The sequence below is a fragment of the Camellia sinensis genome, chromosome 7 (genome assembly GCF_055761805.1).
Source record: "Camellia sinensis isolate YWXY chromosome 7, ASM5576180v1, whole genome shotgun sequence".
NCBI classification, from domain to species: domain Eukaryota; kingdom Viridiplantae; phylum Streptophyta; class Magnoliopsida; order Ericales; family Theaceae; genus Camellia; species Camellia sinensis.
The window spans coordinates 18,656,477-18,668,182 of NC_138967.1; positions in this window are offsets into that span (position 1 = coordinate 18,656,477).

Below are 11,706 nucleotides of genomic sequence, written 5' to 3' on the forward strand. Positions count from 1 at the left end.
TTATGAAAAAATGTGAAATATAAGTTGGATTGAAGTAATGTGATAGAGAAGTGATGTAACCTAAATAAGATGATTAGGATCCAAATAAAATAATGTGCTAAAATAACATGTACTATTTTAACACATGTCAAATAAAGCCTAAATACTTGTTTTGTGGTTCATGTTGATATTTTTTTTCTCAAAAAATAGTACATGTGCTCTTGGGACAAATTTATATAGTGCCTTAACTTGATATTTTTGCAATTTATATAGTTGGCATTTTTTTGGGAACAAATTCATATAGTGCCTTAATTTGATATTTATTAATTAAAATTGTAAGATTTAATACTTTATGTTAAAATTTTAAAAAATAACTTTACAAATATCAAATGATAAGTGGATGAACTAGTTTTTCAATAGTGTTATACGTATCAATTGGTATATTAATTAGTGTATTACTATATTATGATATTGCCTCCGTTTGGGAAGTGGGTTGGCTTTTTGGCTATTTTAGCCTTGGCTATTTTAGCCTGGTTTGGGAAGGGCTTTTTGGCTTTTTGGCTTTTTTGACTTTTTTTGTGAGAGAGGATTGTAATGATTATGGGTTGGATTTGATGTTTTATTTTTTGTGACTAAAATAGCCTATTTTGTTTTTTGTGGCTATTTTAGCCCCAAACCAAGTTCCCAAACAAAGGCATTGTTATTTCAACATTATGACTCCACTTATTATACAAATTACAAATACTTAAAATTTTTAAAATTATATCAAATCATCTATTAATGTATTAATTAATATAACAATTGATATATATAGTATTATTATTAAATAATCACTCATCTTATTGTTAATAAAGTCGAATAATTACTCTAATAGTGGGACTCACAATTCAGTAACACGTGGCAACTCGTCAACAGAATAATTTACCTACCTAGACGACGTTGCCTTCTTGTTAAGGTTCGCTGCAGTTACATGGTTATTGCAGGTTTCTATGAAATATAATGTGGATTTCGTTTTAATATGAGAATAATTAAATTGATGTGATAATCTTTTATCTTAGTATATTTATTTATAAAAAATTGATCAATTTAAAAAAAAAATATTTATCATTTATTTAAAAAAATAAATAAATGTGACAAAATAAAAATATTACTATTATCAAATATATTAGTTTTTTTTGATAAAATAAAAATGTCACGATTGTTAGGCTGATCTCATTTTTTTCATAGATAATATACAAGGAAGACCTCACAACATAAGCGGTTCAGATTATCAAAATGGAACCTATGATAAATCTTACGTGCTTAAACAGTTCTCTCAAGTTTAAATTTAAATTTGAGAAAAACTCAACGTATTATAAATATTAATAATATTATTATTTTATTGTGTTTGTTATGAAAATTGTATATACCAAAAACTATTAAAAAAATTTACTAAAAACAAAAAGCACGAAAAATAAAAATAAAAATTAAATTTTAAAAAAAAAAATAGAGATAACCAAACAATGTGATTACTATTTACAATTCTAACCATCTAACTTTGTATAAAATAATTCAAAATTTTGAATAATTCGAAGTGTTCTTCAAATCAACCTTATATATATATATATATATATATTTTTTTTTTTCTTCTTTTAAAGTATTATTATTTATTTGAATTAGAACTTGTCCTATAATTTTTTGTTCAAATGAACTTGAAAAACTTGTTCATGTGGTTTTTAGGTGAATATTTCTTTGCGCGGTATAATCACAATAAAATATGATTAAAATTTAAGAATTTAATTGTTACAATTAAAATATAAGAGGTTAAACAAAATTCAAGATAAAATGTATAATACACTTTTTTTTAAAAAATCTAGGTAGTGGTAGGTCTTAAATTTTTTTATAAAAAAAGAAAATAACATAGATAAGAATAAGGTATGACCTCTTTCAAGTTGTCATTTCAATTTGAGAGTGCGTTTGGACTTGATAGGTCTATTTTAGGATTGATAGGCCCGTTTTGGAATCAATTTCGGTGACCTGAATTGTTCATTTTTTAAAATTCATTTAGTAAAATATTCATGTAAAAAATTAATATTATTGAATATCAGTAACTATATGTTTAAATCATATTTATTTTAAAAAATGACGACAAATATAATTTTAAAAATAATTATTCATTATTTATAATACAAATTTGATTCAAATATATAACTATTGATATTTGATCATTTGACTTTTTATATGAATATTTTATTTAACAAATTTTATTAAGTGAATAATTTAAATTATCAAAATAAATTTAAAAAATGAACCTACTAACTTAAACATTATTTCAAATTAAAATAATCAACTTGAGATAACCACACCATTACAATAAACAGTATACATTCATATTCTGGATTGTTATACCGCAGGTGGTCAATTGTCATTGGGCATTGAAGGGACACGAGGTAGGAAAATGACTTAAGGAATTGAGTAGGGGGATTTGGCGAAGATATCACTAGAAACTAGGAATAAACACTTTTGAATTTATTAATATATTTAAATCTATATATATATATATATATAATTCGATATTCAGCCATTGGGAAATTTATTAATACATTTAAATCTGTATTATTATTATATTATATGGTGCCAACTTTCAATTCAATAAGTGGGAGAAGGGCTTAAGTGGTTTTTTTTTTTTTTTTAAATTATCTATTATATAAGGATAAAATATCTTTTTAACTTACAAATTTTGTGGAAGTTTCATTATTTCAATCTTAATTTTTTAATTTTTTGATTAAAAAAAAAATTTCCTGCCCTGTAATTTAAATAATATATAGATATTAACCTAACTTCTATTATCCTTTATCATAGCAGCCTAAACTTTGGAAGAGAGAGATTAACCTAAACCTAACGCAATAGCCTAAACCTTTGGGAGAGGGAGAATAACCTAAACCTAACGCAACAGCCTAAACCTAAACCTATTACATCAGCTGAATTTTTACGCAGCGACAACAACCTATGCAACAATTTGAGAGAGAGAGACTAAGGCCTCGTTTGGGAATATGCTATTTTAGTAACCTTTTGACTTTTTGGCTAAAATATGAGGTAAAAAAAACTAGTATGTTTAGGATGACTTTTTGACTTTTTACGAAAAGATGTGCAAAAAGTAGAGAGAAAAGGGAAACTTTGACTTTTTTGTATAAGTTGTTAGTTTTTTGATTTTTTTAGCCTCCGTTTGGGAAGTTGGTTGGCTTTTTGGCTTTTTTGGCTATTTTAGCCTGGGCTTAAAAGCTTGGTTTGGGAAGGGCTTTTTGGCTTTTTGGCTTTTTTGAGTTTTTTTGTGAGAGAAGAATGTAATGATTATGGGTTAGATGTGATGTTTTGTTTGTTATGGCTAAAATAGCCTATTTTGTCTTTTGTGACTAAAATAGCCAAAAAAGCCCAAGAACCAACTTGCCAAACAGAGGTTTAGTAACTTTTTGACTTTTAGGCTAAAATAACCACTTGCCAAACGAGGCTTAAGACAAAATCTTGGAAGAAAAACATTTTAAAATCTGTAAATAAATCATTTATTTTTTAATATGGTGATTATATTTTTAAATTGATTAAGAATGATTGTATTCATTAGGTTCAGATAAAGTATTAACTATTGATAATTAAGAATGATTGTATTCATTAGGTTCACATAAAGTATTAACTATTGATGATGATTGGATTGTATTTTGTGAGTGTGATTGGACTTAATTTATTTTTCAATATGGTGGTTGTATTTTTAATCTATGTTTTTTAAATAAAAAAAAAATTGTATTTATTATATTCACATAAAGTACGCAATATTGATGATGATGATGATGATGATGATTAGATTATATTTTGTAATTAGATTTTTTAACTCATTGTATTCATTATGCTTTTTAACTATTAATTAACTTAATTCATGATTGGGTTTTTAACTCATTATGTTTTTTGAAAAAAACATAATTATATTTTTTAATTACCAATTGACTTCAATGTTTTTTTTTTTATGAGCAAAAATATGATTGTGTTTTTTTGCACTCTGTTTTGATCACACGGTGATTTTGTTTTTTTAAATGATTGTGATTTTTTACATTCCATTTAATTTTTGTTTTTTTTAAAAAAAATATTATTTGTCTTCATGTTTTTCGAATACAATCACATGGTGATTGTATTTTTAATCTATGTTTTTTGAAAAAAAAAAAATTAGATTGCATTCATTAGACTCACATAAAGTACCCACTAGTAATGATGATTAGATTGCATTTTGTGATTGTGATTGAACTTAATTTAATTTTTAATACGGTGATTGTACTTTGAATCTATCTTTTTTTAAAAAAAAACAAATTGGATTGTATTCATTAGGTTCACATAAAATGCCCACTATTGATGATGTTGATTACATTGTATTTTGTAATTGGGTTTTTTTAAATCACAGTATTTTTTTTAAAAAAAATGGTTGTGTTTTTTTAACTATTAATTAACTCAATTTGTGATTGGTTTTTTTAATTTTTTTATAATTAGATGCAATGTTAACATTATGGTCAAAGACAATACTGGTTCAATAAATCTTATTGTTCAAAATAAACGGTCAGAGTTTATCTTGCGATGTCAAGCATCATATTTGAAAAATATGAGATTAAATGTACAAAACTATACAATTTATTATAAATAAATTATTCCTACATTTTCAAACACAATGTTATAATTCCAAAATTTTACAGGATGATGGAGTTAGAATGCTTAAAGATTATATTACGTCATGCCAAGATCGTGCCTATGCATTTATCATACCTATACCAACAATGCAATGTCAATTAGATTGTGCACCGTGCGTGATCTTTGTTTTAAATATAGATTAGTCTGAAGAATGTTAATACCTTTTAGATGGTAAAAAAAAGAATAGAAATATATAATATGTAAGTATAATATTTTTACTTTATAATATTTTATAAATACATAATGTATGTGTTGTTTATCAATTATAATACTAACTATCATGTTGGCAACGTAAGAATACTGATGGAAGACCCACAATAATTTAGATTTTAGTTATACTTTGTTTTATTTATTCAGTAAATTTCGAACAAATGTAATAAATTCTTATTTTTATTACTTTAATTATGTAATGTCAACATTTTCTTTTAAAATGACGTGTATTTTATGCTAATAATTTAAAAATATGCTTGATATAATCATAAATAGTTTTTTAAATTCAATCCCATATATAACACGGATGACATACTAGTTTAGTTATATATATATATATATATATATATATATTTTCCTACTCGCTTTCACAAAGAAACACCTAACAATACTGATATTTCATGGAGATGCATAGAATATCCAAATTAACCCTTAAATTATTATGATTTTTTTTATCACCCCTTAATTCTTGAAAAAAAAAAAGAAAAAAAAATTCATGCACCAATAAAGTGCCAAAAAAAGAGGGCAAAAAATGATTCAACATTTGGCTTGACAAGGTGTTTGAATTGGATCCGTCGCTCAATTGAAAGGTATGAAATAAATTTGTGATGGTTTAAAATTAGAACTGATATACAACATTAAAGAGTGGCCACCCTTGCTCAATTTGGGTTAATGGAAATATCAAGTACTTGAACTATGTTCGTTGTAAACGATATAGGTCTTATTTAGTAGTGCTTATTTCCAGTTTATTTTAATTTTTAGTTTAATTTAAGTTATTTTGATATGTTTGGTTCAGCTTCATAATACAGCTTATAGCTTTTTGTAAGTAAAAAATTAACTTATTCTTTTAGTGGGGGAAGAGAAACTTAATTTATAAGTCAAAAACTAACTTATGTTCACAACTATAACGTATAAGTTGTTAGGTTATAAATTGTAATCACTTTCCTACAGTTCTACCAAACGGGGCCATAATATTCTTGACATACCAGAATTGTAACATTTGAATTTTTCTTATAAAATCAATCTTGTCAAATATTTCACATTTTTTAGTTTGCGAAATATTCTCTCTCATAACATATGTAATCAATGTCATAGGTTAAAAACCAACCTACCCATAGCAAGCCAATGCAAATTAAGCTCACAGCATGTGGTTGATGCGTACAAATAAATATTTTCTCAAGACAGTGTTTGTCAGACAAGCATATGCTGCCAAAAAGTTTGGTAAAATAAGAAAAAACACAAATATATATTAAAGTACTTTGGGAAAATACTTTCTAAGTGGTGTTTTTAAGTGTAAAAATATTTTAGAACTCTGATTCGTGTGTTTTAATAACTTTAATAGGGGTGGGTCCCACTATGATATTTTGGTTTTGGTTTTGGTTTTGAATTTTTTTTTTTTTTTTTGAGTTGCCAGTTTAGTAAAGCTTTATTTGAAACTTTACTTTTATAGCTACTAATCACTGTTGTTTTAAGTGGGTGTGGGTTTGATAGTTTAGCAAATTCAGTTGATGTATATATTTAAATAGAAAAATGTTTGGTACCTTGAATTTGTGTGGTCCAAATGGCTCGAATATATAAAAATAATGTCTTTTAAAACGTCCAAAACGACATTATTTTGAGACATTCAAATCATTTAAATCATAAAAATTTAAACTATCAAGCATTGTTGATTTAAATATTAGATGTGCAAGAAGTCATGGAGTGGAAAAAGAGTACAACTATTGCCAAACGTATGTTAGCAAGATTTGATTAATGTTGGGTGGTCATTTTTAGATATTTGAGAATGCTTTTACAGTAATGGAGGTGCCATTAAAATAAATAAATAAATAAATAAAATTAATTATTTAATCAGTAAGAGGAGAATAGGAGAAAAGTGAGACCTGAGTTTGCACGTCATGTAAGAAACCCCATAACTAGTAAGGGGTGTTTTGGAAACTTCATAAAAAGTTAGGCTCTGTTTGGTTGTGCTCTGTAATCAGTTTTTTACCCCTGTGTTGGAGCATGATGTTTGGTTTCGTTTTCAAATCAATTTTCTACATTTTGCAGAGAGAACTCTGATGCACAGGCGCCTTTTTTGTCCACCCGGTTGTCCACCCGGTTGACCACCCGGATGTCCACCCGGATGTCCGGCTGATTTCCAGATTTTTTTTTTTTTTTTTTTTTTTTTTTTTTTTTTTTGCAATTGATTTACATAATCGGGACAAATATTTTCTGAAAATTTTTAAATTTTTTATGTGCTTTAAAATAATTTTGAGTTGTATGTTTAGTTATGAATTGTAAATTTTTGTATCACATATCAAATGTCACATCAATAATTCCCCACTCAAATCAAACCTCTTTTCCAAAACTATTTTCAAAACTCTTTACCAAACAAATTTTCTACACTCAAATCATAATTCCACAACACACAAACTCAAAATACAACTCATACTCTCAAATCACATTTACAAAACTCTACCAAACGCTACCTTAGTTTTTTTATTTTTTAACACAAAAAAGTTACAAAAGGCTATAAAAAAAAAGTTAAAAAAAGGTTAAAAAAGGTTTAAAAAATCAATTTTTTACTAACTTTTCAAAACACTACTCAAGTCAACACTTTTCTATTTTTTTTTTTTTTGGTTAAAATTATCGTATATTAATAAAGTTAGATTACAATCAAAAGAGTCGACGTTGTTTTATTGACTTGAACACTTCCTCTCACTACACCCTAAGTGTGACTACGAGAACAATGGGCCAAAACCCAAGGTCTTAAGTAGGGGTGTAATTCTAGCCTGGCCCAAGCGGGTCTCGCGGGCTTCCGCTTTTTTGGTGGGCCGAAAAGTAGGGCACATGCCCACTCAAAATAGGGCATAGGGCCGAGCTTGCGGACTCGGGCTGCGGGTCGGGTTTGTGCGGGCCTCTTTTTTTTTTTTTTTAAATAAACGATAAATACATTATTTATGTAGATTATTTATTAGGGTTAAAAAATAAAAGACAAAATTGTACTAGAGTATTTTAGTTAAGATTAATGAGATGTTTGGTTATATTTCATGTATGGTGTTATTTAAATTTAATTATGTATGACTTATATTTTTTTTGTAATTATGAACTTATAACTAAAAAAGTATGTAATTATGTAATTTTTTCCTTTTGAAATGAATAATTTTATATATATATGAAAATGAAACTTTCAATATTACAATCACTAAATTAATTATATAACATTTATTGAATGAATAATTTTTATTTCAAAATGAAATAAAATATTACAAAAATTTATATCATTAAATAAAATATGTGTAGATTATTGATGATGATAAAATAATTGCATCACTATAGGTCAAGTACATCCCAACTAGGTTGGCACCTACTAGCTTATTAATTATTTGCATTATACTTCACCTCAATAATCTAATACAAAAAAATAACGCAATGAAATAGTAAAAAATAAATTATTGATCAATCATCGTAGAAGACAGACAATTCAGTTGTGTTGCTCGATGATATATCATCCAAATCATTTTGTATTCTTTTATTTTCACAATAATTGTGTCTTTTTGTAAGTGCATGCATATGATCTTTGAATATCATCAGTGCCTCAACCATTTGGGATGAAAGCTTGCTACGGTAATTGCTCAGCATTCGTCCACCTATACTAAAAGCTATTTTCGAAGCAACTGTAAAAATAGGAACGGTCAATACATAATGAGCTATCTTTGAAACCACAGGCCACATAGTTTCATTTTGTTTCCACCAATTCAAAATGTCAAAATCATCGAAATCATCCACTGATGGGCTTTCCAAATAACGTTGTAGTTTATAATTAATTGAGAGTTGAGAGTTTAAGAGAGAGAATTATTTGTGAGATTCATTTTGGAAAAGAGGGAATATTTATAGAAGTTTAGAAGATTGAAGTAAATTTATAAATTAAAAAAATAAATAAATTGACCATTGTGTTTTAAACGGTAGTACGATCGTTAAATTATAATATTATTCTTATTATTAGGGTTGGTTTGGCAAGGACTCATTGGGCTTTTTTGGCTCAATGAGCCATAAAAGACAGAATAGGCTCATGAGCCACAATAGACAAAACATCCTATCCAACCCCATAATCATTACACTCTTCTCTCACAAAAAAATCAAAAAAGTCAAAAAGCCAAAAGCACTTCCCAAACTAAACTTTTGAGCCCAGGCTCATATAGTCAAAAAAGTCAAAAAGCCAACCCACTTCCCAAACAGAGGCTTAATTTTTTTTTCTTTTAGTTTACCGAGGTGTAGACATTTAATTTTTTTTTTTCATTGTAAATTGCGATGATGTGATGCATGACAAGGTAACAAGGGGTAGGGGATAGGGCAGCAGACAGGGCGCAGACATCAATTCTGCCTCCCTGTGCAAGGAAAAGACAGACCTTTTTTTTTTAATTATTTTTTTTATTTTACCGTTGTTGCAAGCCTTTATTTTATTTTATTTTATTTTTTTATTATTTAACCGTTCCAACTTGTAAGCCTTTTTTTTTTAATTTTTTTTTTTTGAAATTTGACCATTGGCAGACAGAACCAGAGAGGGAGGGCCGAGTGGGCCAAGCCGGGCCAGCCTTCAAATGGAAGGCTCAAGCCTAAGCCCAAGGTCTGGGGTTGGGCTCAAGTTCGGGGTTAATCAAGCCGAAACGAGTAGGGCCCACCTCGAGCCGCAGGCGGGTTTCAGGCCGCCCGGGCCATTTTTACACCTCTAGTCTTAAGTCAAAACTTCTCTTAGGCCAAGTTTGGCATATTGTAAAAAAGTCAAAAAGTCAAAAAAGTTACTCAAAAAGTTAAAAAGTTAACACTATTCACCAAAAGTCAACAATTACGGCTGCATAACTCCCAATCCTAATTTTTCCCTACAAATCAATTTTTACAATTTTTTATTACACATTTTTTCATAAAAAGTCAAAAAATTAACCCAAACATCCATATTTTTTTCCTCAATTTTTTAGTCCAAAAAGATAAAAAGTACACTTATTTAGGACACCCCAAACAACCCCTTAATTAGGGTCATCTTTAACATACTCACACATTGTTGGCTTTTTTGTAAAGATTTTTATATATGAAATGTAAGTATAAAATCATGTACCCCCAAAAAAATTGTAAATATAAAATTAACAAGTTATGTACTTAAGAAAATTACGTGGAAAATTTTACAAATTTTGAAATCTATGGACCGAATTCATTCTAGGTTTGATTTCACAACAGCACGAAATTTAAACTCATACTATAAATTCAAATTCTAGATACATAAGTTTTTATTTACTTAATTTTCTTATATTTAGTATTTCTAACATTGTTTTGGTCTCAAAATATTAATCCCTTATTTTATTTTTCATTATCTCAAAATATTAGTCTCTTTTCAAAAATAAAAGAATAAAATAATATGAATTTACTATTTTACCCTTCTTTTAAATTTATTAATAACATAAAAAATATAATTATGACAATTAATATTTTTTAAAAAATATGTTATCAAACAATAATTTTAAAAAATTAATATTTTGAAATGTAATAATTATACTATTAAATTTTTTTTGAATTACTTGAAAAAAATTATTATTTTGAGCCTCCGTTTGGGAAGTGGGTTGGCTTTTTGGCTTTTTGAATTTTTTGACTATTTTAGTTTGGGCTAAAAAATTTGGTTTGGAAAGAGTTTTTTGCCTTTTTTGATTTTTTTGACTTTTTTTGTGAGAAAAAAGTGTAATAATTATGAATTGGATGTGATGTCTTATTTGTTATGACTAAAATAACTTATTTTATTTTTTGTGACTAAAATAACCCCAAACTTCCTTACCAAACGAAGCCTAAGACAAAAAGTGTATGCAATTCATTTTATTACTTAAGTGACTCACATTGAAGAAAGGGCACATGTACATGTAGTGTACATAGTCATCGGAAAAAAGTCAACGCGTAGATTTCAAATGGCTGAAAATCCTAGACATTCGCAGAAAGAGTAATGATATATAATTCTAATTTAAGAGTTTTAAATAGAGTTTTAGTGAGGTGAAAGAAAGAGAGAGTAGAGAGAGATAGAGAGAAGAGTGTGGACTCTATCTTCACATGAATACGCTCTACATCATTAGAGTTGACATTAGACCTCTCAAATTAGAATTTTCAACCATTATTATTCACAAAAGGTACTAGACATTACCTAGACGTTTAATTTTGTAATTGTGAAATGACATATAAATTAATTTAAGTTGCGTTTAATTCTCTTTTAAAATTATAATTTTAATTAAAAAATTAAATTTTTTTCAAAATTTATAATCAAATGCACAACTCAAATTATTCTAAATAATTTTTAATTGTTGATTTTGAATAATTTTTAGATCTATTTTTCTGAAATTGTACAACTGCTCTTTAAAATGGAGGCCAAGTTCCACGAAACATCAATTTGGTTGTTTGATGTGTTTCATGTGATTTGGCGCATTTATGGTGGCGGGAATGAATTCAAGGTGACTGTAATTTGATGACAGAAAAGATTGAAATTCAGAAATGTCATTTAAAATTTTACTCAAAAAATTGATACGTGATTTAAACTTAATCATTGTATAGTAAGATTTATATCTAAAATACTTAATACTCTTTTTAGATATTTCTTTAAATAATTTTTTTGAATCTTTAATATTGTTCATTTAGTAATGAAAAATGGTAACGAGTGTCTTAGGGCACTCTTTAATAATAAAATTCCTATTAAATGTGTTTTGTAATATTTGTCGAAAAATGATAAAATTTATGAAAATTGTTTTAAATTAGTGAAAATGACTTTTTTTTTTAACAAAAAAAAAAAAAAATGCTCTGATTTGT